Source organism: Mustela nigripes, chromosome 13 (genome assembly GCF_022355385.1).
Source record: "Mustela nigripes isolate SB6536 chromosome 13, MUSNIG.SB6536, whole genome shotgun sequence".
Classification (NCBI taxonomy): domain Eukaryota; kingdom Metazoa; phylum Chordata; class Mammalia; order Carnivora; family Mustelidae; genus Mustela; species Mustela nigripes.
Genome location: NC_081569.1, coordinates 77,852,565 through 77,859,547, shown reverse-complemented (window position 1 = coordinate 77,859,547; position 6,983 = coordinate 77,852,565). Strand labels below are relative to the sequence as shown.

At 37.6% G+C, this 6,983-nt stretch overlaps 1 pseudogene; it reads right to left on the bottom strand.

Moving 5' to 3' along the window:
- Window positions 1-1,619: 1,619 nt before the first annotated feature.
- LOC131998771 (peroxiredoxin-1-like) lies at window positions 1,620-2,189 on the bottom strand (annotated as a pseudogene).
- Window positions 2,190-6,983: the final 4,794 nt, after the last annotated feature.

Sequence of the window (6,983 nt, the reverse complement as noted above, 5' to 3'; positions counted from 1 at the left end):
AATCTCTCTCTCAGAGTCCTTAGCCAATCATACAAGAAATTTGATTACCCTGAGGCAGCCATGTTGGAGATACCATGTGTAGGTGCTCTGGTTACCAGTACCTGCTGAACTCAAGCTTCCCAGCCATTCCTGCCAGGGCACCTGACATGTGTGTTAAGCCTCTGGCACCCTTCAGAACAGTCCATCTCCCAACTGAATGCCATATAGTGACCTTGGCTGACTCCATGTGGAGTATCAGTATCACCAGTTCTAATACTATCTGACATTTTAACCTGATTTCCTTAATCATGAAATGTAATAAATGGCTGTTGCTTTAAAACACCAAGTTTTGGTTTGGCTTACTAATAACAACAAAAACTAGAACAGGCTATTATGAAGATTAAAATGATTTAATGTGCATAAAACACTTAGCACATCGCCTGGCATATAGTAAATATTTCACAATTTTTTTTTTGCTCTTATGGTATTCTTATAACATAACCACAATTATGAACTGTGTGTGTGTGTGTGTGTGTGTGATATTTTCAAGGACTGAGAAAATAAACACAAATGAAAGGCAATAATATGATGCACTTTCATATAAAATAGCCTTTTTAAAATGGTCATTCTGTAAGGAATTCTTGTTTTTTTTCTGGCTAAGCATTAAATAATGAGGTTTTTTTCCTTAAGGTGCTCCCCCCCCCCAGACTTTTTCTCACATTACTCTATATCATCCATCTCAACAGCCCATCTTAATGATCTTCACTACTTTGTTAACTTCAGTTTCTATCATTTGTTAATGAAACCCAAATCTTTACCTTTAGCCAATCTATTTTTCAACTTTAGATGTGGATGTTCAGTTGTTTACTGAAAATCTTCGCCTAAATGTACCATATGGCAAAACTGAACTCCTCAGCTCCTCATTCTTTCCCCTCCAATTTCCCTTGTTCACTAACCACTCAAGTGCTTAAGTCAAAATCCGAGTTTTAAGTAAAAAATATGACCTGAGATCACAACTTAAATTTGTTACATGTTTGTTGCAGTAGGATCCTGTCTGTTGACAGCAATTGAAAAGCTTGAGGCTTTTATAACCTAGTTTGTGTACTATGATACAGGAATTTCTATTTTGTGTGAAGGAACAATGTATATAAATAGTGAAGAACACTTTGTAAGGTATGTGATATTTGGGATGTACTAAAGAAACTACAATAGTTTAGCAAACATTGGGAATTAGACCTTTTCTATCTTTTGTTTGTTCTTCACACTCAAGCCTATAAAAGTTTGTGACTACAGGCATTCATCCAAATTTTAATTTAAAGGATGTCAAACAGCTGTATAGAATTCATCTGTCTATACTTTCTTTTCTTTTTTTCCCTCAGTTCAAGTTTAATAGAAACAACAAAAAATCACAAGCGATGCCCCACTACAGCATATATCAGTTGACCTGCCACATAGAACAGCTCAGGCCATTCTCCCTGAAAGAAGAAAGCTGGCCTCCCCAGGCCCTGCAGGAAAGGCGGTCCTATACCACATCTGCACTGAGTCTAAAGTTGTGTGTTTTAAGCATGACCACAATAGTATAAAAGAGCTTCTGTCTTCATGGCTTTCCTCTGCAGCCAGGCCCTAAAATGGCCCAGTGCTTACTTCTGTTTGGAGAAATATTCTTTGCTTTTCTGGACATCAGGCTTCCAGCCAGTAGGGCACATTTCCTCATGCTTCTCAGTTAACTGGAAGGCTCAAGAGTCTCGTCCACAGACTGGCCCCCTAGGAGACATTCACAGTGACTGCTGAAGGATACATTTATCATCAGTGGTAAAGAGGTCCCTGAACAAGATGTCTCCATCACCGTCTAAGACTCCATAGTCCTGAGTGATGGTATGCTTGGGGTCTGATACCAAGGGATTGTTCGTGGGTCCTAGTCCTCCTTGTTTCTTGAGTGTGTTGATCTGTGCCAGGCAGTAGAGATGAGAATCCGCAGAAGCACCAATCAACTTGGCAGTTGGGTTTCTTAAATTCTTCTGCCCTGTCATTGAGAGCAATGATCTCTGTGGGGGCACACAAAGGTGAAATGAAGAGGGTAAAAGAAGAACACTGTATAGTTTCCTTTGTAGTCAGATATGCTGATATCTTTGGACTGGCCATCTGGCATTAACAACCATGGCTTTGAAGTTGGGGGCAGGTTGCCCAATTTTAACATTTCCTGAAGACATCTTACCATTGGCGCCTCTAAGACAGAGCACTTCAAAGACCAGTCAGGAGGAAGACACTGTCTATATATTTCTTTTTTTTTTTAAGATTTTATTTATTTATTTGACAGAGAGAGATCACAAGTAGGCAGAGAGGCAGGCAGAGAGAGAGGAGGAAGCAGAGATCCCGATGTGGGGCTTGATCCTAGGATCCTGGGGTAGAGAGGCAGGCAGAGAGAGAGGAGGAAGCAGAGATCCCGATGTGGGGCTTGATCCTAGGACCCTGAGATCATGACCTGAGCCGAAAGCAGAGGCTTTAATTCACTGAGCCACCCAGGCGCCCCTGTCTATATATTTTTAATCTTTGGTACTGTTAGCAGTAGCAAAGCCCATTATTTTTTCTAGTTGGCACACAATACCTTTCTTCTCTTCACAGCTTTGTCAAAAGCAGACATTATTCTACACTAGCCATGTGTCCAGTTCCACATGAATACTCAAAATCTTGAGATTTTAAATCAAATTTAATCAACTGCTTAGACTTAAGTATTTCCTGTCTCCTATTGTCATTTTTAATATAATTTTTATTTGGATTTTAGTATACCTTTATGATAATTTATGCTGCTCTGATCTTTAGTCCCCGGAAATAATTGTAGCAAAAATTTCTGTGGCTTAAATTTGGAAAGTACTCTTTCTGTTGAAGATTTACCATATATGCTACCATATTTAAAGAGTAAAGGCTTGCAGGAAAATTATACTTGTTAAGCTTGTTTTATCCAGTGGCTGCCCTGCAATTTAAAAAAATTTCACATTTGTCATGCTATTTACTCTTTAGTTTGAAAGACTTAGAACTTTAAAACTGATACTTTAATTTCATGAATGCCTTTTCTACTGCACTGACTCAGTGAGAGAGGAAATCTTTTATGTGTATACTTTCCACTTGGGTACACTACATAAGAGTCTTTTTTCTCTTTCTTAAACAGCTTCCCTAATTGTTCACTATTGCCTTAGATGATTTCTGAAATTCCTTGACAATCAGTCTTAGGTGGGCTTGCTTTCTGAAGGTGAGACTTTCTCCTTTCACTGCCCACATTCAGACATTACCAAATCTGTCTGTCGTATTTCTTTTGACTCTTTGCTTTTTCCTTTCCTTTTTTTCATTGCAGTCTTTGTCTTGCCAATGATCTTTCAGTTTAGTAGAATATTACTTTTGTGTTCCCACAATGACTTTATAAGAAAATTTATCCATTAGAGGATAGCTGTATACCTAGAATGTTCATTAACAGATTATTTTGCATAGGTTTCCTTTAGCCTGAAATCTTCACCTCAGATGGGTTCCAAATATCCTTGAGTTTCCAGAAATTCATCAGTTGTATAAGAGCATATCTGTAACAGGCTTCCAAGCATGTGCTAATGTTATCACACTAAAGGAAGAATAGTGTTTTGGCAGAGAACTTTTTAATTAGTTGCTTTAGTAAAAACAGCTACAGCTCCATCTTCTACTCAGCATAGAAAATGCACTTTGGTCTTTAGGTCAGCTCATATAAGACAATTAACTGGCAGGAAAGTCAGCACTCTTCACTACTTGGATACAACAGTATCAGGAAAGTGTTAGAGTAACTTAAACTTTCCTAACGAGCTTCAGGTCTTTAATGAGAGGATTTTCTGTTCTTGTATGATTAATATTGCCTGTAATAGAAAGAGGACTCATGTATGTGTGTGTGAAGAAAATGTGGGGCAAAAGAGTTCAAGATAAATGACGAAGAGGAAGTAAATAAGGGGTTAATCCCTTAAAGCCCAAAGGAGATTAATTATTGATAACCAGTAACTGCCACCAGCACGAGTCATCTCTCCAAATAATTATTATAGCCTACAATAAAATAGCAACTATTTTTAAACTACCAGCAGTTTAACCATTTATTTTCTGAGTTTAGTCAACCAAGCAATCTATGCTGGCAGGCTATATAATTATGTGAAATTGTGAACCTATATCATGTGTTAAAAGATACTATTATTATTTATAATTGGTCTAAATTTTTTCTGCATAAAAACAGTCATTGTAAATCACTCAGAGTGGGTGAACTAACTCTGTGTGTTCATGTGCATGCATATTTGTGTAGGTACACAGCTTTGTGTGTGTGTGGGTATGTTTGGAAAGTCAGGAGATTAGAGGGGATGAAGAAGAGAAAATAAGAAAAAGAGACAATCCAAAAAGAGTCAATGATGTTAAGTAAAACATTATTAGAATATGTGGGCATACATAATCAGGTTTCCTTTGCTTTCCTGAAGTTCACTTCTACAAAAGACCTGGATAATACCTACTTTCACTACCCCAAAAGAAACTAGAAGGGTATTTTCACTTCTATGCAGTGGTGATTGTTTCTACATTTTATGCAGTTTCAGCTAGTTTTCACTAGCTTTCATAGGAGCACTCTACTCCCAGAGAGCAGGGAAAACCTGCAGTTTTTGAGTTATTGGCTTTCACTAGCACTTGTACACTGAAACAGACTGCAAGATGTTAAGAAGTAGTGAGAATTTAGTGATGGGAAGTGACTAGAAGTAGCGAGAAGTAGAAGTAATGAGAAGTAGTGAGGATGTTATGGATGGTGAGAGAGGAAAGGTACAGGTAGATGGTCATCATGTTTCACTAGAGTTTAGCCATGGACATGAACAAAAACTGGACAGAGAGTTGGTGAAGCCTAGGAAACAAGGAAGGCTTTTTAAATTCTAAAGGGTTATAGAGGTTATAGAGAAAAAGGAGTTAAAGCAGACGCAGAGGATGGAGGAGAGAACCGTTTTGTTGCTGTTGTCAGCTGCCTCTGAATGTGTGCTGGGGAGGTTTAAATTTCTGCAGGAGACATCACATTTATTTATTTAAAAAGCAGTTAAATTGGGGTACCTGGGTGGCTCAGTTAGTTAAGCATCTGCCTTTAGCTCAGGTCATGAGGGCTCTGGGATCCAGCTTTACATTGGGCTCCCTGCTCAGTGGGGAGTCTGCTTTCCCTCTACCACTCCTCTGCTTGTGCTCTCTCTCTCTCAAAATAAAGAAAATCTTAAAAAAAAAAAAAAAAAAGACGTGATTCAATGGCCCACAGACAAACCTGTAAATTTCTGTATTTCAGACCCAATAGGGGAGAGGTTGGGGTCCTTGTACTGCAGCAAAAATTGGGGTGCATTCAAGCACACTGCCTGTGATGCCCATGGAATGGATGTGTTGGGCCAGGGGTGGTACACAGCAAGGGACTGGATTGTGTATACAGTTTCTCTCCTTTCTTGCTATAAGTAGATACAGTACCACTTGGTCTGGTGTACCTATTACCTATTTTCAGCAAACCTGAATATTGCACTAGTTTCTTTTCTGAGTGTCACTTATCTGCCTTTTAAGCTTGGCTGCACTCATATCATATTCTATGAACCACCTGGTGAACAGTGAAACAAAGTTTCCCCTTCTCAAGCTTCAGTGAGAATTGTGCCACCATTTGGAGATAGAGAAGAATTGCAAGTCATAAATCATCCATTAATACTGATTACCATTAAGAATAGATGTTTCAGGTCTATCACCTTATTGCTGCTTCTGTTTTTCTTAGGTCACAGAACGTTGGTCAACCCAGCATCAGCTCAGTTGGCTGATTTGTACCTTTGGTACAAACTTCTTAGATGGACCACACAGTCATTCCTCCCTTGGGTCTCATAGTCTTCCTCTCAGGAAATTTTTCAGGATAACAGGAGAGTTTCCTCACGGCTCTGGATCTCCAGACCTCTCTTATTTCACATTTAGAGGAATCTCCAATCCACGTACTCTCTTAAGCTCTACTTTCCCTTTATTTTTTTATATTTGCTATTAATTACCATCAAAACTAGAATCTGAATCATTACCAACAAAGATATTATCTCTTTTTCCTTGAACCAAAGGGCATAATTTTAAAAACATTCCAGAAAGGGACAGTACACTATTTGGTGAAGAAAGAAGAGAGTAACAAAGGAGTTGTGAATATTAAAATTATTTAAACATTCATATTCTGCCAAATTTGTACGTACATGTGTGTATGTTACTTTCACCAATTACGGCAATACAAATGGGCCTTAAGAAATAGCAAAAAAACCTTTTGTCAAATAGGAATTGAGGAGGTATGGAAATTATCCTCATTTTAAGTGCTCCTTAATTACTGGCCTTTCTGTAGTTGAATTTATATTAACAAAGAGAAGTGGATATTAAGGCAATTAATCAGAAAATTCTGCTTAAAAATAGCAAAAGAAAAAATAAGTGAAATTTCCTATTGAATTCTAGGGTTTGGTCTCTACATAGATAGGATTCATTAGGTAGATGCTTAACCCTCTTCTTTACTCTTCAAAAAAGATTTTTCTTTAATTGTCACTGTGCATAAAGTAAAATGAAAGTAGATAATACAAATATTCTGATTGATTACAAGATTAAAATTGTGTCTTCCAATAAATATGTCAGGATTCAAGAATATCTTATTGCAGTTTGTTTTTTTCTTACTGTTTTTTTTTTTTCAACCACCATCTTCTAATAACTCACAACTGCACTTTTTCTTGTTAGAACATGTTATCCAGCACTTTTTGATTACATGTTCTCAGATAATAGCTGGGACAGATTGACCAAAGGAGAGCAATTTCTTTAATCAGGATAACATAATGATTCTATCACAAACTTTAGATAAGACTATGGATATCACCAGTTTTTTGATCTATTAATAGCACTGTATCTTTAGTGGAATTGAAGACAGGACCTTCTGTACGTCTCAGTATAACTTTATAAAAGGCCATAACAATGCGTTTAGAAACAAATCCATTTGCTGT